We start from the raw sequence: 24,036 nt of genomic DNA, 5'->3' as shown, positions 1-24,036 counted from the left end.
CCATATATATGGTCGAAGTAGGTTCCAGTCATGACCGTTACGCGTAGAATTTCGAAATGAAACCTGCTTATCTTTTGTAAGTAAGCTGTAAGGAATGAGCCTGCCAAATTTCAGCCTTCCACCTACATGGGAAGTTGGAGAATTAGTAATGAGTGAGTCAGTCAGTCAGTCAATGAGGGCTTTGCCTTTTATTAGTATAGACTAGAAAAATACCCGCGTTTCGCAGCGGAGAAGTAGTGTGTTAAAAAAGTTATGAAAAAGAAAAGGAAACATTTTAAAAATAACGTAACATGATTGTCAATGTAATTGTTTTGTCACTGTTATGAGTGTTGCTGTCATATATATATATATATATATATATATATATACTAGCAAAATACCCGCGCTTCACAGTGGCGAAGTACTGCATTAAAATTTTTATTAAGAAGAAAATTTAACCTGTTTAAACTGAGGGAAAATATGCCAATAATTATTTGTTAAGGATCTCTTTGTATACCATGTTGTCAGTTCGGCCCGCCGGTTGTAATATGACCAAGCTGTGTGCTGAGCTTACTCTTGAGCATGCAACGTACAGTTGGCCATGTGAACAGTAATCTTGTCTCAAATCTCACAGCTTGGATTGCTGCTGTCATAATCGGTTTGAGTTTCATGGTTTGTTTCAATTACGACAGTATTTGCAGGATTTGTTGTGTTAAAGTGACATTTGCCATCTGTCAAGCGTTGTAAGCACACAACCGGTTTCATTGATAAAATCACATCCAGCTTTTGAGAGTTTAAACATTCATAAACATCAAAGTGTCCACTACTGAAATCGTCACCTGTGAATCTAAGATGTTTAAGAGGCATTGGCAGTTGTCGAAAGGTGTAAAATATTTGGCCATTTCGGTACACTTGAAAGTGACAACCGAACAATTCAGCGGCAGCCATCAACTCACATGCAGAACCATAGGGAAGGGCTTAAGCATTTCACTCTTATAGTGCTCCTATGTAGTATAATCATCTCCTGTACCGTCATCAGTCCACACCTTGAACCTGTCCCATTCATTCAGTACATAAGACACAATGTTCCTCCGGATATCAAGAGTGAGCCTGATATGGCCGTGCAATATGTAACAAACAGAATGGAAAAGGCAGGCGGCATCTCCGGGCATGGAAACCACTCCGTAAGTGACAGTTCTTTGATCGATGGTGATCACCTCGATAGACATGGTAATGGGGGTACATTTGGAATGATAAAGGAAATGGGTACCTGAACAATGTAAAGTAAGTCTAAAATACTTACACAATAACTATAATCGTAATAAACGAACAATAAAACAGCGGAGAAGCCGTGGATTAAACAAAAAGGCTGTAGTTATCAGCAGGGAGATGTGAATCCCGTGGAAAAGCAAGGAAGGGAATGTAGAGACCAGAGCGACGGACGGCCTTATATAGGCAGGCAGCCAACAACGTGGGAGGTGCTGGGATGGGGGACCCAACGCCGCCTCACACCGTGACCGAGCTGCAGACTATGGAGGTATATATGTACGTAAGTAGGATTCAGTTAGCATTGGGAAACCGCGTACCAAATTTCTTGAAGATGGGCCCATAAGTAACAAAGACCGTTGAAAAGTTCAATATGGCAGCAGACAGTGGCATCATACCACCGAAATAAGTACGTACATTGGTTTCGGTTAGCGCAGGGAAGCCACCTACCAAATTTCGTGAAGATGGGGCCATAAATAAGAAAGTTTAACATGGCGGACGTTGTTGACCGTTATGACCGTTATGCATACAATTTTGAAATGAAACCTGCATAACTTTTGTAAGTAAGTTGTAAGGAATGAGCCTGCCAAATTTCAGCCTTCTACCTACACGGGAAGTTGGAGAATTAGTGACATTGGAAAGTTCAATATTGTAATATTCTAATAACCAGTCGGAATACTTTCTCAATTGTGAATTTATTATTTTAAACTTGTTGGAAGTGACAGGTGTTACTTCAAGTCACTCTTACAACTCCTGAGTTGACTTAACAGCATTGAGCCCTTTGCAAAACCAAAAACACAAGGTCCCTTGCTGCCCGGTCTGCCTAAGTAACTGCCTGATTAATAATACAACACCTCCCCCCTTAAATTAATTCTAACCTCTCAACAATACTGAATTGAGAAAAAAAAACAAACATAATAATACCAATGAACTACAAACCGGAATCCAAAAAACCTGGGACACTATACAAATCGTGAATAATAACTGAATGCAATGATGTGGAGGTGCCAACTTCTAATATTTTATTCAGAATAGAACATAAATCATGGAACAAAAGTTTAAACTGAGAAAATGTATCATTTTAAGGGAAAAATATGTTGATTCAGAATTTCATGGTGTCAACAAATCCCAAAAAAATTGGGACAAGGCCATTTTCACCACTGTGTGGCATCTCCCCTTCTTCTTACAACACTCAACAGACGTCTGGGGACCGAGGAGACCAGTTTCTCAAGTTTAGAAATAGGAATGCTCTCCCATTCTTGTCTAATACAGGCCTCTAACTGTTCAATCGTCTTGGGCCTTCTTTGTCGCACCTTCCTCTTTATGATGCTCCAAATGTTCTCTATAGGTGAAAGATCTGGACTGCAGACTGGCCATTTCAGTACCCGGATCCTTCTCCTACGCAGCCATGATGTTGTGATTGATGCAGAATGTGGTCTGGCATTATCTTGTTGAAAAATGCAGGGTCTTCCCTGAAAGAGATGACGTCTGGATGGGAGCATATGTTGTTCTAGAACCTGAATATATTTTTCTGCATTGATGGTGCCTTTCCAGACATGCAAGCTGCCCATGCCACACGCACTCATGCAACCCCATACCATCAGAGATGCAGGCTTCTGAACTGAGCATTGATAACAACTTGGGTTGTCCTTGTCCTCTTTGGTCCGGATGACATGGCGTCCCAGATTTCCAAAAAGAACTTCGAATCGTGACTCGTCTGACCACAGAACAGTCTTCCATTTTGTCATACTCCATTTTAAATGATCCCTGGCCCAGTGAAACGCCTGAGCTTGTGGATCTTGCTTAGAAATGGCTTCTTCTTTGCACTGTAGAGTTTCAGCTGGCAACGGCGGATGGCACGGTGGATTGTGTTCACTGACAATGGTTTCTGGAAGTATTCCTGAGCCCATTCTGTGATTTCCTTTACAGTAGCATTCCTGTTTGTGGTGCAGTGTCGTTTAAGGGCCCAGAGATCACGGGCATCCAGTATGGTTTTACGGCCTTGACCCTTACGCATTGTTCCAGATTGTTCCAGATTCTCTGAATCTTCGGATGATGTTATGCACAGTTGATGATGATAGATGCAAAGTCTTTGCAATTTTTCGCTGGGTAACACCTTTCTGATATTGCTCCACTATCTTTCTGCGCAACATTATGGGAATTGGTGATCCTCTACCCATCTTGGCTTCTGAGAGACACTGCCACTCTGAGAAACTCTTTTTATACCCAATCATGTTGCCAATTGACCTAATTAGTGTTAATTGGTCTTCCAGCTCTTCGTTATGCTCAAATTTACTTTTTCCAGCCTCTTATTGCTACTTGTCCCAACTTTTTTGGGATTTGTTGACAGCGTGAAATTTTGAATCAACATATTTTTCCTTTAAAATGATACATTTACTCAGATTAAACGTTTGTTCTGTCATCTACGTTCTATTACAAATAAAATATTGCCACCTCCACATCATTGCATTCAATTTTTATTCACAATTTGTTTAGTGTCCCAACTTTTTTGGAATCCGGTTTGTAGAACAATATCCTTAATAATAATATAAATAATCATCATTCATCCACTTCTGGTGTTCTATCTAGTATATTGGCTTTGCTAACCTCCTGTAGAACTAAAATAATCCTGTTCATGTTCAAAAGTAATCTTTTAAATAAGATGGTGTTTTCCTCAGTCGAACAGGATATCTTTGGAATGGTGGAACTGTCTCTGCCCTGTCTGTGTCCTCCAACTGTGGGCCACTGGACACATCTTCAGGTTCTGGCATAGTAAGGGGGTTAATTACTGACCTGTCTTCTACCTGTTCTGTTCTCTGACGATCCCCTGCCAACGGCACCAAAAAGTCATCTTGTTGCATTGCCTGTAGTGCCCCAGGTTGGTCATAACTGGGACGGAAGTGGTCTTGGTGTCGTTTCACCACCTGCCCATTCTTTGTCTCCACCCTCCAAGAAATAGGACCAGTCTGATTGACCACAGCCTCACGCATCCAACGTTTCCCTGATGACTGGAAATTATGAATATAGACAGGCTGTCCCACTGAGAATGTCTTCTCCTTTGCATGACTGTCATGGTGACTCTTCATTTTCACTTGCTTCTCTGCCACTCTTTCCCCCAGTCTCGGACTAACTAAGTCCAAATGTGTCTGTAGTTGTCGCCTCATTAATAACTCACCAGGAAATATGCCTGTGGTTGTCTGTGGTGTTGTCCTATAGCGTAACAAGAACTGTGCTAGTCTAGTTTCAAGTTTCCCACTTGTTAACTTCCGCAGGCCTTCTTTAACTGTCCGTACTGCTCTTTCGGCTAGACCATTTGATGCTGGGTGATAAGGGGCTGATGTTACATGTTGTCAGGGATGCCAGGGGCCATGACCCGGCTGGGACGCCATGAGGGACCGGATGTGGGTCTGTGCCCACCCTGGATCACGTGGGGGTCGCCTTCCTGGTTGCTCTGGGGGCCACAGGTACAAGGCATGGAAGCTCCACCCTGTAGGGGCCCGTGGTCACCGCCAGGAGGTGCCCCAGTGCCTTGGGGACCTGTTACCCCAGCACTTCCGCCACACCAGGAAGTGCTGGGGGGAAGAATTAGGACGGCACCCGGAGAGCTGCCGGGAGGACAGCCGGCACTTCTACCACGCTGGGGCGTGGCTAGAGGAGGAATGCCGGGAACACCTGGGGCTCATCCGGGTCCTGTATAAAAGGGGCCGTCTCCCTTCATTCAAGGCTGGAGTCGGGTGGAAGCAGGACGAGGCAAGAAGAGAGTGTGGAGGCGGCCCGAAGACAAGGCATTGTGTGGCCAGGACTGTGTTTCGGGTATTGTGCACGTGACTGGGTCTTAGTAACCATCGGACTGGGTCTGAGTGACCAATTATTGTAAATATTGTTTGTGAATAAACGTGTGGTGGTATTTTAACAACATGTCCGCCTGTCTGTGTCCGGGACGGGTTCACAATGTCTAATGCCATTCATTTTTTAAAAAAATAGTTCATTTCAGCACTAACAAAACTGTTTCCATTGTCCGTTACTACAACTCTTGGTAAGCCATGCGTGGCAAAAATGTTTCGTAACTTTTCCATATTGGCCAACGATGTGATGGATTGCATTGGGTGGGCCTCTATCCATTTTGAATGTGCATCTACACAAATCAACAGCATCTTACCTATCACTGGTCCACAAAAATCCATATGAAGACGAGCCCATGGTTGTTCAGGCCACTCCCAAGGATGAAGTGGGGCCCCTGCAGGAGAAGCCTGATTTTCTTGACAACTGACACTTTCATGGATTGCAAGCTCTATTTCTTTATCCATATTTGGCCAACAAAGGTAACTGCGTGCCAGAGCTTTTATTCGATTAATGCCTGGGTGTGCTTCATGTAGTTCTTTTATTAATGTCTTTCTACCCTGAGGAGGTATTACAACCCGGCTCCCCAACAGTATGCAGCCATCCATCACACTCAGCTCTGCTTTCCTGTGAATATACGGTTGCCAAGTTAGCTCAACAGGTTTATTTGGCCAGTTCCCTTTGAGCACCCACTGATAAACCACTGACAATATCGGGTCTCGTTGTGCCCAAGTCTTAATCTGGTACGCACAAACTGGAGTGCTGTCCATATGCTCCAACAGCCTGATGACTTCCTTCCCTGTGGGGTTTCTTCACTCTCTCTACCTTGTGGAAGGTGACTCAAAGCATCAGCATTGGCTTGTCGTATTCCTTCTTTATACATTAAAGTATATTCATAAGAAGCTAGAGTCAATGCCCAGCGCTGAATGCATGCTGCTGCTAACTGTGGGACCCCCTTCTGTTCCCCAAACAGTCCTATCAAGGGCTTGTGATCTGTCACAATTACAAATGATTTGCCATAAAGGTACTGATGGAACTTATTCAGGGCAAAGATTATGGCTAATGCTTCTTTTTCAAGTTATGAAAAACCCCTCTCAGCTTTAGTCAGTGTACAAGACATATAACCGATGGGTCTTTCTGTTCCATCTTCCCACCTGTGAGAGAGGACTGCTCCCACCCCATAAGGTGAAGCGTCACAAGACAGGTACAGTTCCCTCCCCTCCTCAAAATGAACTAATAACTGATCAGACTGTAATGCTTCTTTGGCTTTCTGAAAATCCCTCTCTTCCATAGCTGTCCAACACCACTGAGTTTCCTTGCGCAACAGTCGATGTAAGGGTTCCAAGGTGGTAGCCATATTTGGTAGAAATCTATTGTAATAATTAAGTAAACCCAAAAATGCTTTAAGCTGTGTCTGATTACTAGGTTGTGGTGCTTTCTTAATGGCTGCTAATTTATCTGGTACGGGGTGTATGCCGTGGCGATCAACTTTATATCCCAGGTAAACAACTTCAGGTGCCATGAAAAAACATTTGTCTTTATGTACTCTTAGTTCTGCTGAAGCTAACTTTGGCAGTACTTCATCAAGGTGTTCAAGATGACATTTATTGTCCTTTCCCATAATCAAAATATCATCAATTCGTACTACTACCTGAGGGATGCCTTGTAGAATATTTTCTATAGGAAGCTAAAATATCCCAGGACTGGATGACACTCCATATGGGAGTCGCGTATACTGAAACAATCCTTTATGTGTATTAATTGTTGTGTACTTGCGGGACCCTGGTTCTAACACTAATTGTTGATAGGCCTGGGAGAGGTCTAATTTCATAAATTTTTCACCACCTCCTAACTCTGCCAATAAGTACTCTGTTTTGGAAATTGGATAATTATCCAGTCTGGAAATTTGGTTCAGAGTGAGCTTGTAATCTCCACATATACAAATTGTTCTATCAGCCTTTACTACAGGTACTATTGGTGCAGCCCACTCTGAAAAACATACAGGTCCTATAATACCCTCACTCTGAAGTCTCTGTAATTCTTTTTCCACTTTGTCTTTCAAACTGTATGGCAATGGACGGGCTTTGAAGAATCTAGGCTGAACTTCCCCATCCACATGAATCTTTGCCTCTGTCCCCACCCGTGTTCCTAGTCCCTCCTTGAATACCATTCTGTGTCTTTCCAACACTGACTCCAAAGTCTCAGGGGCAGTATATACTCTGTATATTTCACCCCAGTTGAGCTTAATCTCTCTCAACCAGTCTCGGCCCATAAGATTTGCCCCATTACCTCTCACAATCAACAGTGGCAATTCCTTCTGCTGTTCTTTGAATTTGACTTGAGCTCGTAGTCTGCCTAACACAGGAACCAAATCTCCAGTATATGTCCGTAATGATACATCAGCTTCCTGCAGTTCGACAGCTCCCAGTCATCTTCCAGCCTCTTCACTCAGTATGGTGACCGATGCACCTGTGTCAATTTCCATTTCAATGTTTTGCCCATTTATTTCTAGTGTGACTTTATATAGTGAAACTTTGTTGTTTGTTAGTTGATACAGTGTGAATGCCTTTTCATCCTCACTTCCCTTCTTTTCATCTTCCAGAAAATTAGCTGTATTATCCTTTCTGGTCAACTTATTTTCTAGTTTGTCATCGTGTTGCACTATGATTAAACATTTCGTCGCTAAGTGCCCCCTCTATTGACACCAATTGCATACTGCAGTTATGAAACGGCACTGAACACTATTGTGCTTGCCCAAGCAAAGAAAAAAAGGAAACACTGTCCTTCTCCTTGGTCTGAGAGGTATGGAGTTTATGCACTTTAATGTCTCCCGTACTTACAATCTGCAGCTGCTGTTGTAACGCCACGACATCTTTGTCCGCTGCTTCCATAGCCAGGCAATTTCCATGGCCTTTTTCAAAGGAAGTTCCGTTTCTGCAAGTAACCGACGTTGCATTCGATCATCGTTTATGCCACATACCATCTCGTATCATGTCCTCCAGATTGCCACCAAACTCACAAAATTCAGATGCCCTTCGCAGTTCAGCTACAAAATCTGACACAGACTGGCCAGCGTTCCTCATTTTGGAATTAAATTTGTATCTTTGAACAATCACGCTGTGTTTGGGGGCAAAATGACCCATAAGTAAAGAGACAATTTGAGGAAATGTGAGTTTGGACGGTTTGGAGGGCTGACATAAGTCTCTTTAAAGTCCGTACAATTTACCGCCACATGCACTTAGAAATATTGCTCTCCTTTTGCTGTCGGCAATGTCATTGGCCTCAAAGTAATATTCCAGTCGTTCTATATATTGTTGCCAGACATCCGTCTCTGGATCAAACTCAGAAATTTTCCCATATGTCGCCATTACCCTCTGTAATAGTATCTCTTAAGATTCAACCACCTCGTTTCCAGTGTAATATTCTAATAACCAGTCAGAATACTTTCTCAATTATGAATTTATTATTTTAAACTTGTTTGAAATGACAGGTGTTACTTCAAGTCACTCTTACAACTCCTGAGTTGACTTAACAGCATTGAGCCCTTCGCAAAATCAAAAACACAAGGTCCCTTGCTGCCCGGTCTGCCTAATTAACTGCCTGATTAATAATACAACAAATATGGTGCCCGACTTTGGCATAATAACACTGAAATAAGTATGTACATCGGTTTTGGTTAGCACCGGGAAGCCACCTAACAAATTTCGTGAAGATGGGGCCATAAATAAGAAAGTTCAACATGGTGAACGTTGTCAACCATTATGACCGTTATGCGTAGAATTTCGAAACGTGACCACATGTACTACGAAGATATTTCAATGTTTATTAAAAGTTTTGAAGAATCCGCTGTAATCAGAATATAAGTTTAATGTCACTGTGCTCTGTACAAAAATTATTGTATAAATCCACTCACATGTACAGGCCAGGCCAAAGTTATCACACAGGGGCTCTCAGCATTTAGAATTGCAGAGCCAAGCATAGGACAAGATAGACAAAGACGGCTGGAGGAATGTATAGTCAGCCTAAAGACAGGTGTATAATATTTTGCCATCTGTTAAAAGTCAGCACAAAATCTTCCTTCCTTGTTTGGAAATGGACTATTTGCTGATGTGGGGGCCTGCATGTGGAGGAACCAGTATAAAAGGCTTGGACAGAAGCCAAATGCTTTGAAGCTGATGGACGGATGGGTGATAACATTATCCATCCTGAAAATCCTACGCAAAGTGTTGTCATGGCTTCCTCTTCTGTTATGCCGTGTAAATCGTCATTAAAGAAAGCTAAGTTATTTTCTCTTATGTGATTTTTACTGCCGTATCACTATGGGAGGGATATCGCCTTTTTCACATTATATTTACAGTATATAGTTTCAGATTACTTAAAATGCCACAATTACAAAAGAACTCATTCCAACTAGGGAGCTAGCGCCCCTTGAAGGAACATTGGCGTTCTAAGCTTACAGATGGCTTAACGTCAATTACAGAGCTGATTGTGTGGCGATTGGGTATTTGGAGAAAGAAAGGGAAGGACAGGAAATGGAGGTTAGTATGTTTGAAAGAGACAGTACTGCAACAATAAAGTCATTGAAGGTCGTGCACGGCAAAGCAAGCATCTTGCGTGAGGCAGGAACAATCACTGTAACATACTTTAACTCCTATCATCATGAAAATTATATTACGTATACGTCTCAGTATTTTAATTATTCAGAGAGCAGTAATATTATGAATGTAATGGACTCAGGAAGAGAAAGCCCGGAAGCACGTAGTGATTCACACACATAGAGCACAAAGAGGATCAAATCCAAAACAAAGCATTTAACGTGCTACTTTAGTTATGATGGGATTTGAGAAACTAGTAAATTAAACGATTTTAAGATGAAGTTTATGATGTTCTACTTTAATGACAAAATAAACTATGTAATTAAAGTGGAAATTTCAAGATTGAAGTTGACATTTCACACAGATTTATGCATTGCGAACATTTCCGCATTTGTGCTTATGCCATGTTATAGTGTGAATTCTATGCACGGCTGTGGGATATTGATGTAATCAGTCAGGAGGTAGAGGTCACTGTGAGGAAAGGGGTGGAGGAGGAAAGAAAGGGAAAAGGAGAGGAGTGAATTAAGTTAAGGAAGAACTGAATAGATTGCGTGGTCCACTTATTTCAGCAATATATAACAACAATGTTATGCATGAGGCCCCTGGTCTGTTGGTAATAACATCTAGCAGTTGCTCTCTCACATTTTATCAGCAGATTTTTCAAAGAGGGCGGCTAGAAATTAAAAGGTAGGCACACAGGATCTCTGCTGTCATCCAGCAGAGCCACTCTGTGTCTATCATAACAGGTTTAATCTGCTAGCCATGCAACACATTCACTATTAAATGTTACATTAGAGGAAGACACAACTTACAGCCCAAAGAGACACAATGAACCATTAAATCAGCTTAATCAGGTTGGCATCATCACATTAGTCATTTTCTCTGTACCGACGTATTAACCCACTAACCTTTAGCTTTGAAGAAAATTAATTACCATTTACATGGCACAGTACTTGGTCATCATTAATAGTGTTTATGGTACAAACAGTTTGTGCTATAAATCCTAAACATATGAGATACCGGGAAAACTATCTGTCAGTAACAATAGAGCAGTCTCAATGAACATAATTGTTTCCTGCAGCACACATATTGTTTAAGGTATACTATGGAACAGGAGCCTTGCTAGTTTCATACTTGCCAGCTCATTACAGGGCTGTAGGCTTAGAGCCATGTCATTTGGCACAAGTGCCTTAGGGTTAGCATAAAATAATGGTGAGGGATTTTTTTCAGATTGAAACTGGTCTATTGGAGGTCAGCAGAGAATCCTGAAAGATCATTAAAGCATGATAGAGTGAGGGAAATCAGAATGCAACAAGTTTTATATTTTATGCAAGTTTCACAAAACACTATTAATCATCATTTTGGCTCAGAAATGCGGGCCTGGAAAAGAAAAAAGAAACAATATTATATATGCTTCCCATGCAATCACAACATCCAGACCAATAATCAAAATGACAAAGATTTAGAATTACCAAATGAATCCATGAAAAGGCTGACTCTATGAAACTCATTTGTAAAATAATTACACACAAGGCAGCTGCTTTTGTCTCTTACTAGTGTCCTCCAGTGAGAAATTCTTCTGCGCTGACAAGATAATGCATAGTAGCAAATCCTTCATGATTGCTAAACAACCATAGCTACTTATCTCGCTCATATTATAGTATTTTTATAGTGGGCTGATGTCATGGATATTGGGCTCGGGGCTTTTAATACCCTTAGTATTTGTCAGTTTTTGTGGAAGCAGTGGGAGCTTAAAGATGTATTGGCTTAAAGGAAATGACTTTAATATAGAAAGACAAATTGGCATGACAGTATAAAAAAATAAGTAGCATTAACCCTAAATGGAAAGACACTCATTGTATTCATTTTTGTTTCAAATTAACTGTTTTCAATACAGGAAAAATCCTGATATTGCTTTTTCATTACTGTGTTAAATATAGACTTCTTCAGGGATCAGTGCTGTGTCCAGAATTATTTTTTATGCTTTTTAGTTAGAAGAGGTAACATTCTTTTCTATGTTGATGGCATTCAGCTTTGCTTGTGTTTAAAAATGGATAATGGCCAACCTGTTATATGCTAACTGCTTCAAGGGAAACCACTTAATAGGTGAAAAATTTGGAAACACTTGGTCATTGCAAATTCAGTAAAATGTCAAACCAGTGCTCTTAATTCTGCAGTATGATAGTTTTAAAAGATTGTATTTTATTCAATCTGATTGAAATGTTCGACTCACACTTCTCCTTTAATTTGTAAATTAACTCATTATTTCTGGCTGCTTTTTTCAGTCTTAAATGAGTTTATGGGAAAACAAACTCATCCAGTCAATTCAATGTCTTCTCCTATACCCTTCAGTTATTGTAAGGTAGCATAAGGAATAATATCACATCACTGCAGTTCCTAATGCCCTTGGGCCATCACCTAGCTTACACCCAATGTGAAAATTCAATTTTTGACTCATAAGAGAAACTTCCTTTACCTTGTTTAGGTTAATTGTCAGATCCTACTATGCGATGGCAGCAAAGCAAACATCACTAATATTACTATTATCAGCAGAGCTGAGGTGTATATTGTTTACTTTGCTGCTATATCATGGACCCTTCTTTGTCTGACTAATTGCTAATATAGCAAAATACAGTGGATTCAGGAAGTACTCAGTCCCCTTCGCTTTTCTTTTATTGTTGATTTAATTTTAATGGATACCTTTGCCATTTTTGCCCATGAATCTACATTAAAAAATCAGTAATAACAAAGTGAAAATATGGTTTCAAAAACGTTTGCAAATTCATTAAAAATCAAAAACCGAAATCTCTCATTCATATAAGTATTCACGCCATTGGCTGTGTCACTCCAAATTGTGGTGATGTGCATTGCCTTTGCTTTAGTTTTCCTTGAGATGTGTCTAGAACTTGATTGGAGTCCACTTGTTGGAAACTGAATTGACTGGACATCTTTTGGAAATGCACACCTGCACCTATGAGGTCCCACAATTCACACTGCATGTTGGGACAAACACTAAGCCATGAAGTCCAGACAGATTTCAATCAAATTGTGGTGAGGCATAGATCAAGGCAAGGGTATTAAAGCTTCCAAAGCTTTGCGTGCTTCAAGGAAACCATGGCCTCAATAATTGTGAAATGTAAAATGTTTAGAACCACCAGGACTCTTCTTCTTGGATATGACCATCCGGCCAAACCGAGTTCTCCAGTAAAAAGGGCCACAAAAATCCAGTGGTCACTCAAACAGAGCTTAGAAGTCCCCTGCTGAGATGGGATAACCTGTCAGAAGGATGACCAGCTCATCAAGCATTTAAGGTGGAGTGGCTAGAAGTCATTCTTAAGTAAAAGGCATATGACAGCCCACTTGGAGTTTACCAAATAACCTTGAAAAGACTCTTGAGAGCATGAGAAGAATAATTCTCTTGTCTGAAGAGTCAAAAATAGAACTTTTTGGGCAAAACTCCAAGCATTTTCTCTATTGAAGACCAGATACTGCTTATCACCTACCTAATACCATCCCTATGGTTAAGCATAGAGGTGGCAGCATCATGCTGTGTAGGTTATACTCAGGAACAGGGACAGTTGATTGGTCAGAATTTAAGAGAGTCCTTGAAGAAAACCTGTTCCAGACTGCACCCAACCTCAGACTGGGTAATATTTAATCTTTTGGCTTGACAATAACACAAAGCATACAGCCAAGACAATGCTAGAGTGGCTTTGGGACAAATCTCTGACTGTTCTTGAATATCTCCAGCTAAAGTCCAGACTTAAACCCCATAGAACATCTCTGGAGAGATCTAAAGATGGCAGTTTACAGACACTTCCCATCCAATCTAATGCAGTTTAAGAGGCTCTGCCAAAAGAAGGAGATAAACTGTCCAAATTCAAGTGAGACTTACCAAGAAGACATGAAGCTGTAATTGGTGCTTTGACAGAGTACTGAATTAAGTGTGTGAATACTTAGAGAAAAGAAAGATTTCAGTTTCTGATTTTATATAAAAGTTCTGAAAACATGTTTTCACTTTGTTATTATGCTTTATTGAGTGTACATAGATAAGCACAAATGGCAAATTTATCCATTTAAAATTAAATATAAAATACAATGAAGTGATCAGAAAGTGATGGTCTGAATACTTTCTTAGGCCAATGTGAAATGGAATGGGCCATAAGTAAAATCGGCTTGTATAATGACACAAGCTAAAGCCAGGCAATGATTGTGACATAAATGTAGCATCATTGAAGCCTTTCCTTTGATGGAATTGGCTCCACATTGTGAAGAGGAAAAACGTTGTACTGCCACAGGTAGACATTTGGGGCAGACTGCTAGACAGCAGAATAGATTGTGGGATTAAATGTTACCATAAAAACAAAGCGACATTCAGCACCAAAATGAACCAATAATGTCTGTCAAAGGTAATGCAAGAAATCAAACTCAGATATCAGAAATTCCTAGCAAAAAGTCAGCAAGTCAGTCGCAAGATCTTTTACTTAAAGCACCTGCACAAGTTTTAGAATGTATCCACGGTGCTGGACATTGTATTTCTTGTACATTTTGGTTGGATCTTCATCTATTATTGTCATCATTATATTTTTAAATCTTCAGTGTCACCATTTTGTTTCTTTTAAAGGACTGTTGTTGCTCTGATGCTAGATTGGGGGGTGGTAGTGGTGGTGTTGGTGATCTGACAAGACATCCTCAGTGTGACAATATATAAGCTGGCACTGTCTGCTATCTTCTGTTGACAATTGGGGATAATTTCTTAAAATAGAAAACCCTGTGTTCTTTCTAAGTATACATCTCTTACTTAAGTATTTTTGACAGTGACAGTTTGACTGTGCTTCTCTTATAGACTTTGACTTTGGTATATATTTTGGTTTACATGTTTTGGTGTAGCAATCTTTTCATTTTAACCCTGTATTTTTACTGACTTCTAATGTCATCTGCTGGTCTTTTTTGTGTGCTTTCATGGTCTGCCGCATCTGCCATGTTTTGGCATAACAATACACTTGTGCTGATAATGTCACATGGCATGAAGATGAAATGAGCCCCTTGACACATGATAATTGTTGCTTTGTAGAAATTCAAAACCAAAATGACAGCATCCGTTACAAACAAAATGGTGTCACAATAAAATTCAAAATAAATAGCAACTTCAATCCAAAAACTTCTCACAAAATATTATTGTTCCTTCTGTCTCTCTCCACTCGCATTTGCTTACTCTAAGAAATCAACAATCCAGAGCCTCTACACCATCCATCGGTTCTGCTCTCTTTTTGTAGCCCAACAGAGCAAGTGCTGCATGTCCTGTTCTCCTGACAATGAATACCTCTCATCAAAAAAGATTGTGATCACTCTTTCTTTTCCTTCTTGTTTTTGTACTTGTCCTTGAACACTAACCCACCCATTTTTTTGTGGTATGCCAACTGACTCAAACTAATTACTACATTTCTCTCACAATTATGTTCACATGGATGAATGCTTGTCCTAGTTGGTTAGGCCACTGGGACGTGCACTACAACCAATCAAAACAATCAAATAAATTAATCCCTTTGAAACACCTTATGACCTGACTTACAACAACACCACAATCACAACACAATTGAGACATGACATTTTATGTGTGATCCAAGAAACTACATAGAAAAATGATGATGGAAACAAAATGAATAGCCCGGTTTAATCAAGTTCAAGAATGTAATGGAAAAGAGGCATATGTGGCTATTCATGAGGCCATTTTTGTAGAGTTCATTACTGAAACTATTGCGTCTGATGACTGTTATGTGCTGATCCATTAGTACTTTGTTTTGTTTTTTGAGGTCCTGGGTGATATCACCACCTTTGCTTTCCACTGGGCATAAAAATGTGTTTTACTCTTTACTGAATACCTACAACAGATGACCATTCCATTTTCCCTTGGGATTAATAAAGTATCTATCTATCTATCTATCTATCTATCTATCTATCTATCTATCTATCTATCTATCTATCTATCTATCTATCTATCTATCTATCTATCTATCTATCTATCTATCTATCTATCTATTCCAAATGTGTTATTGTCTGTACAAGAACAAACAATAAAAGAGTGTCAACAAGAAAGATGAAACATTAATCAAAAGCCAAGCCCAGATTCTTTAACCGAAGATCTGCCCTATCTTTTGTCAAAACTGAGAGTTGTGAACAAAAATCAAAGGCAGAGAACAATGCAAGGATTCTTTTAAACCAGAAAATCAACGAAGAATGAAGAAGAATTTTCATGGTCATTCTCAGATATCAAGAATTGTATGGAACAGACTTTTATACCTTGACCCCCAATGACATGGTCAGTGTGACCCTGATGCCACTCATAGCAACTGCTACATTGCGACCATACAAAATGGATGCATTTACAATTCTATGCTTTGGTTGCTGGGATTTTGTGACTTAATTTTTATGGAAACTGACAATTTGTTTACATTTACTGTGGCTGTTTTTAGAGACATGACATATGAATCATGTGACCTGTGACATCATGGCAGTGCACAAAGCCTTGTCATCTGAGTATTGGATCAATTCTTAACAAAAGTTTCAAGATTGTTTAAATGGACCGAAAAACATCTGTCATGCCTTAGCAGCAGTTTCATCCCTGACTTTCCTTAATCTTCTATTTGTCCTTACTGTATTTCTGTTGATTTTATTGATTAGTTTTTGATGTTTGTTATTGGATGCTCTTTTTTTCTTGCTGTATTGGATTGTTTCTTATTTAATATCTTCTTCTTTGGTTGTTATTTTGTACTTTTCATTTTTTGTTTTCAGGTTAGGCATTTTTTTTTTTATTGAGCCATTGGGGTGGGGGCCTACTGGCACTGCATTTGCTGTCTGAGATGTAAGCCAGTGATGCCTCAGATGGGGGCTTGGGTGTTAAATTACTTGTTCTTCTTGTCTGGATTCCCTTTCATTTCTTCTTTAAATATGATAAATCTTGTTGGTTTAATTAGCTCTTCATTTTGATGTTTTTTGGCATTTTAGCGTTATGTGCTGTTTCTAGATGTTGCTTTTCAGATTAAAGGGTTTGGTTTAAATTCAGTTCAATTAAGTTTGATTTCTTGTTAGAGATTTTCAGACACAAGGAATTCAGTGGTGCAATTTATTTTGCTATCAGAAGTTTCTATGAAAAGTTTACTATTATTTAATACCATTTTCTCTGCATGGATTCCTAAGTTATCTGAGATTGATTTAAATAGCAGTTTTGTTATTTTTAGTTTTTGTGACTACTGGCAATAGAAACCAGCTCTGAATTCTTGATTTTGAGTTTTGGTTGATCCAAAATCACCTAATCAACCATCTCCCAGGTTGAAACCAGTTGGACGTAGCCCCTATTATGTGAATAAACCTCCTCTGCTTCTTATCTTGGTAGATGGTTTTATTGAGTTCTAGATCCAACCTGATTTAGACACACATCGCAGATGTAATAAAGTGGAGTACTTAGTACATTGGAAGGGGCATGGCCTGGAAGAACATTTGTGGGCCTTTGCTAGTGATATCCACACTGCTAACTTCTGTCTCATTTCCATTCAAGGTTTCCAAATTAGTCTGATGGGCATGTCTAGAGATCACACCCTAGGTAGAGCTCTCTGTTATGATAGCACATTTTCTTATTATTTTTTTGTGCCTTCTGCCTGAGACACAATTCAGTTTGACATATTGTTACATGTTTATAGATACAAGGAATTTAGTAGTACAGCTTATTTTGCAAACAAAGGTTTCTCAGAAAAGTTGATTATTGTTTTCTGACATTTTCACCACCATTTTGGGGATAGTTGTGTGGTTATGGCCTTGACAATCTTTCCCATGATGCACCAGGAGTGTGCAACAGATGACATCTATATGTCACGCTAAGACATTTCATATTTATCGAAAAGTCATATCAATGCATTCAGATTTGTACAGTATGCGTAAAGAAATAATTTCTTATGCTTCACATTAACATTATGAGGCAGAAAGGCTGCAGAATTAATTTTTGATATTTCTGAAACTGATGATGGATTTGTGAAATCTTCCACCTTGAGATTTTTTTTACAAAAAAGACCGGAACCAGAAAAACAATTCAACTTGTTGACCCCAAGAGGACCAAAACAACTAATATTTGAATCACTACCCTCTTATAATGAGCATGGGGAAAAAGCTAATAAGATTTTGGCTCCAACACATAAAAAGGAAGGTCAGAATGAAATTGTAGAAATCAATAATGTAGTTGGAATCAAATTCCCTGAGAATAAACAAATGATTAATACATTTAATGAATACTTTTGCATATCCAGGAACCTATTGAACCTAATTAACTAAACTCAGAAGAATCTCACAATTTTTGAAATAACCCTGGATGGGATTATCAGTATGATGCACAAATACCATGCTAAGTTTATGCATTGCCTTCAGAGGTTCTTCAATTGAATCCACTGTGTATGTTCCTAACACAAAGTGAGGGATAGTGGTATAAAATCTGCACTCTCCAATGCACGGGTGTTGAATTCTAGGCATGAAGGCCCGCAGTGCCCCGTGCAGGTTTTCATTCTAACCATTTTCCTAATCAGTGACCTGGTTTCACTGCTAATTAACTTCTTTTCCCTTCAGTTTAATAGCTCTGTTGGTAAGGATTCAGTCCTCTGAATTGATTCTTTTCATTACAAACAGAAATAAGACATGAAATTGGGGCTCCAACCAGTTTCACTCCAACCACTTTCTTAATGAGGAGCTAATTCTTGCTGTTAATTAAGGTCGTTATTTAATTCCACAACTTGTTGCTGCTCTCATTCTGCCACAGCAGACATTTCCAGAACTGTTGATTTTCTGTTTTTTCTAAGAACACCCTCAAAATGGTGACCTCCAAGATCAACCTTACTGAGACCTCCACCTTTCTTTATTTCCACATATTGTGTGATGGGCACAGGTGAGCTGGTCATGTGGCAGCTCGTTTTGTGTCTCATTATTTTTTGGCTGATAATTAAGGAAAAAGAAACAACTAAGGGGCCTGAGTCAAGTTAATTAAAATGAAGACAAAAGAAGTTAATTAGCAGCTAAAACTGGTCACTAATTAAGAAGATGGTTAGAATGAAAACCTGCAGCCACTGCGGCCCTCCAGGACCAGAGTTTGACACCCCTGCTCCAATGCATCCTCAGACAAGTGCTACATAGTAGTTATTCATATCTAATCACTGTTAACACAACAAGAACAAAAATAACATTTATTTATGTAGCACATTTTCACACATGAAAGTAGCCCAAAAGAAAATTACAATAGTATTTGCTGAACAAGTAAGTAAAAACTAAAAGTAACTATAAGTTATTTATAAGACAAGTAGAATCATAATTTCATAATTACATACATAACTACATGGTTAGCTGGCCAGGGAGACCAGAAAATATTAAACACTCAGCTAGCGGGATGTTGGAGGAAATAAACCAGTGGGGTTCCAATGGTAAAAGACCACTCTCTAAACCCCTTGGAATTCTATAGCCTATGAATGTGTCACCATTAACAGGGCACTTTTTCGGGGCTCTCTTCATCTAACCGATATCTTGGGTGACTGCAGCATACTTGGGTCAGGGGGACAGTAGCACATGACATCATCACAGATTACTGGAGAAAAAAGAAATCACTTAAAAGTAGTGATTAGTGTCCAGCCTGTAATCGGAACTGCTTTATATGAAAAGAATCAAGTTCATGCTCCCTAAATGCTATTGATCCTAGTAAGTTCTTAAGTTTTAAAAAAGTGAGATTAAAGAATTATTCCGCATTTTTGGTGCATAGCATCATCATCTTGCTGTTTTTTTTTTTTTTTTGCTGGGAATACTGAGCAAGCCAGTATTAGAGGACCTATGATTATCATTTGAAATGTAGGGGAATAAGCAGTCCAAATTATAACAATGTGCTTGATTTTGTTGTCTTTTAATCAGTTAAAATCAACATTGATGGACACCGACAGCCAGTGTAGTGATGCTAAGACTGATGCGAGATTTGCTCACATTTCTTCTTTTATTTGAAGTTCTTGTGGCTCTGTTTTGGGTTATATTTTTTGGTAATCCTGATAGGAATGAATTGTAATAATCAAGACAGCTAAAGACAATAACATACATTAGTTTTTGAGTGTCATGCAGTGATATAAAAAATCAAACTCTTCTTTCTTAAGTGAAAGAATGCAGTCTCAGCAATCTTCCAAATGTGTGATTTGAGGTTTAGCTCTAAATGCTTAATTTCTTTACTCCTGGCTGTATTTGTAAAGCTAGATGGCTTAGTTTATTCCAATGTATACTCCTTTTGTTTACTGATAGAAATTAACATTTCCTACATTTAAGGAAATTATTACTCATCCATTGAATGATGCTAGTAATGATATTCTATTATTCAGGCTTTGTCAACAAAACATTGTTAAACCAATAAAGATGTTTAGGAATTGAGTATAAAGAAAATTAATAGAGAGAAGATGACAACATGAAATCTGCATGCTATTTAAACAGTAACTAATCCGATATTAGTTCTGGAGAATACGGACAATGAGAGAATTAAAATAAACCGAAGTTTGGGAAAATATTTGACATTTATTCAGAGAAGAAAGGCAAATAAACCATGGAGAGTGAGAGAACAGGAGCCTTGTGTGTTTATGAGAGAGGAAGAAGAGGTAGGCGGCTGTAGGTTAAGAAGCAAAGCTAGTCTTTAATAGCGTCCATGATGAAGGTGCAAAAATGTCAAAGGTGTGGTCATGGGGTTTACCATCAGACTAAGGCTTCTCAACATAAATACAAAACCCAGGTTGCTTGACAAATGAGAGAACACTATTCACACATTATCAGTGCATGCCGACATGTAAACCCAAAATTCTGTAGTCTTGAGACAGCACCTCTCAGCAGTGTGCCATCAGGTTAAATAAAACACCATCTCTATGCTAGTCAATTGTGCATCACAAAGAAAAAAAAATCTTATGTTGACAATAAATTTAAGCCAAGCTTAAATTGGTAGCTTCAACCAAGTGGTTTTCTTTTTTAAATTTTTTTATACAGAAAATTACAATCTGCATGAGGTAGGGTAGTGCAACAGAAAGAGAAAGGAGAACTGTCTGAAAGACATCAACGGTCTGGTCCTGGGGTTAACCGCCAGACTAAGGGTTCACAACATAAATACAAAACCTGCATCTGAGCGAGAAGAGCACTCCACACATTTTAAGCACAAAATTAATGTCATGCTCGCTCTAACTGTAGTAAGATGTTTCAGAAGGATGGGAAAGGCACTAGATTACCTGTTACAAAAGGAGCACACTGCTTGATGAAAGCCCAAATCCTTTTAGCTAAGCCCCTTCCCCCCCAACCCTGCCTCCAAATAGTGAACAGTAAAGACTCAGTGAGTCTCCTGTAGTAGAGCCTGGTGGGCTGCAATTTTAATCAAGTTACAGATCAATCTTAATTATATAGGAGCTTGAATAATCAAGTCAAGCACAAAACACACCAAGACATGCTAGTGATCAATTTAGATGGAATTTAATAACAGCAAGGAGCCAACAGCTTATGTGAAGATAAATTCACTTGGGGCCTACAAGAACCTTGCACAGTGAAAGATTCTGTATAATCAGAGGTTTAAGAAGCAAGACCTTGCAGGAGGCCTCATTTGTTGTTACAGTCCTCTAATTCTTTAATCAATGCATTTTATTCCAGCTACTGTGTATACAACCATCTTTCCTAACTACTAATTTTTGGTCATAAATATAGGAACCTTTTTAGAAACACCACTCATAAATTTAGTGCAGTACCCAGCCTACACCACATGCCAATCATTTGTATAGTGTACATAAGCAAAGTCATACGTAGCCAGTTTAGTGTCACCTTGCAATTCCATGACTTGTCCAGATACAGTGGGAGAAAAAGCACTGCAAAGGAAATAAAATAAATAAAATCACTATGGCATGGGACTGCAGTTGTAACAGGATATTTCCCAGGCCTGTATCCTCTTCCTTTTCAGTGGTAATATTCAAATCATTAAAAAAAACACTTTTTTCTGTTTGCATTTTATTTATCTGTGCTTGTAAACGTATTCACTAACTAACTCATTTGTGTCTTCACATCCCATTTCTACTGTATTATATATCTATGATTTATATGACTTTATTTATTTAGTCAGTCAGTCCATCATTTTCCAACCCGCTATTTCCTAACACAGGAGTCTGCTGGAGCCAATCACAACCAGCACAGGGCTGCAAGGCAGGAAAAATCCCGGGGCAGGGAGCCAGCCCACCGCAGGGCACACACACACACACACACCAAGCACACACTAGGGACAATTTAGAATCGCCAATGCACCTAACCTGCATGTCTTTGGACTGTGGGAAGAAACCGGAGCACCCGGAGAAAACCCATGCAGACACAGGGAGAACATGCAAACTCCACGCAGGGAGGTCCCAGGAAGCGAACCCCGGACTCCTTACTGCGAGGCACCAGCACTACCACTGTTTTTATGAAAATGTGCTTTATAAATAAATGTTGTTGTTGTTGTACTGTCAACTCACTATCAGTCTGCTGCCATGTCCATCTTTACTGTGTTTTCTAGTAATGTGCCATACATTTAAAGATCTTTTATTTTGTTACTTACAATTTCACATTTTAAATAGCTAAGGTTGGTGTGTTGCACGGCAGGCATTGTAAACTTCAGCTTGGTTGTTTGATGTACAGAATTATGAGTATTGTCTGATTTAACTGATATGAGACATATTACAGTGACTGTAAAATCAACCGGTAATGAAAACATGGTTAAGAAGTATAACTGACTAAATCCAAGATAATTATAATTAGTTTAATTTGTAAGCATTTAGGAAACACATTTCAAGGAGCCTAAACTGGATTAAGTGTGTTTGATAAAAGAAGGCTGGATGAACACGTAAAAGTGTGAATGTACTTGAGCTGTTCTACTTCTTGTGTGTTCTTAGTTGTCAGGATCTGTTCAGCTTTGTGGCGTACAATAATGAAGACTTTAGGAACCCCAATATTAAAAGCCTTTTCCCAACAGTCACCAGGGTAATTTGGATCACATCTCCTCTTTTTATCTGTGTGTGGCACCTTATTGGGTTATTGGCAAATAACTGATTCAGAAGCCAGATTACCCAAAAGCTGCAAGGTAGATATACTCTTTTTGCAAATAAGACAGCTTCCACAAAGGAAAAGAGTTGGGGACCATACCTGCATAAAGTCCAATGGACAAAGAATAAAAAATGGAAATAATAAGCGATCAAAATACTTTTTACAGCAGTTGATAAGTAGACATGACAAAGATGGCGTTTATATACAGTAACAAAATGGTGGCCGGAAATGATGTGGCAGGAGATGATGTCATGACTGGCAGATGGAAGTGACGTTATCGGAGGGTGCCGGAAGTGATGTAATACTGGAAGTGACATCTTCAGGAGACTGGAAGTGACATCATTGCGATGGAGCCAGAAGTGATGCCTTCAGAGGTTGCCGGTTGCAGAAGTGACTATCGGTGGCCATCTTGGGAACGTATGGAAGGTAGGTTATTTTTCTTCTTTTTGTCTGACGGAAAAGAGAGAGAGGCGTTAGTGCTGCAAATCGACCCCTTGTCTTGCAATATTTCACTCACCTCAGGGCTTGTTGACTACTTCCTAAGTGCACGTATGTGACAGCTGCTAACAATAAATGCATAATTTCACATAACAGTTTCATAAATACTTCTTACCACCTGCTCTTTAGAGGTTGCTGGAGTATCTGTCCAACTAACAAAGAGGGTAAAATAGCAAAGGAAAATCAGTCAGTCACGACTGACACTTGCACTGGTTTCAATTTAGAGCCATCATTTACACTAATTCCAGAAGGAGGTGTCACAGGAAGTGATGGTATGTAAACATGGAGGAAACTTGGTAATTCACCTCAAACAATAACTCATTACAATTTACTCCTATCCATAAAATACCTACGGTAATTGTGAACAAAACTGTCGAGATGTATTGCAAAGAAGAACCAGTTACTTAAAATAAAAGTATGAAAAGTGAGTAAAATTTAAAGGAAAAGAAAGAACAGAAGCTGTAAAATGAGGTGTGTTTCAGAAGCAGCCAGTAAATAAGAAGGAATTTGTTAAAAATGTAATATCTAACACTAAACTTGGAAAGGTTACTGTAGAATGCAGGGCAAAGTGAGACGATCAAAAGCTTTTCCATCTACTGACCTTTGTGTCTAAAGTGAGCATCCTTTTAGGATTTCAAAAGTGGAAAACATCAATCATTTTAAAATGTACTGCCAGTTTACCACAACAGAAAGCAGTGCAGTGCAGTGCAGCTCTGCTTAGAAAGATATACATACAGCATACATAGAATGGAAGGACATG

General features: G+C 39.2%; 1 pseudogene; it reads right to left on the bottom strand.

The window, feature by feature from the left end:
* Positions 1–3,884: 3,884 nt before the first annotated feature.
* On the bottom strand, positions 3,885–8,068 carry LOC120540216 (annotated as a pseudogene).
* Positions 8,069–24,036: the final 15,968 nt, after the last annotated feature.

Source organism: Polypterus senegalus, chromosome 1 (genome assembly GCF_016835505.1).
Source record: "Polypterus senegalus isolate Bchr_013 chromosome 1, ASM1683550v1, whole genome shotgun sequence".
Classification (NCBI taxonomy): domain Eukaryota; kingdom Metazoa; phylum Chordata; class Cladistia; order Polypteriformes; family Polypteridae; genus Polypterus; species Polypterus senegalus.
Note: the sequence above shows the minus strand (reverse complement) of the source record. Positions and strands in the feature narration are given on the sequence as shown.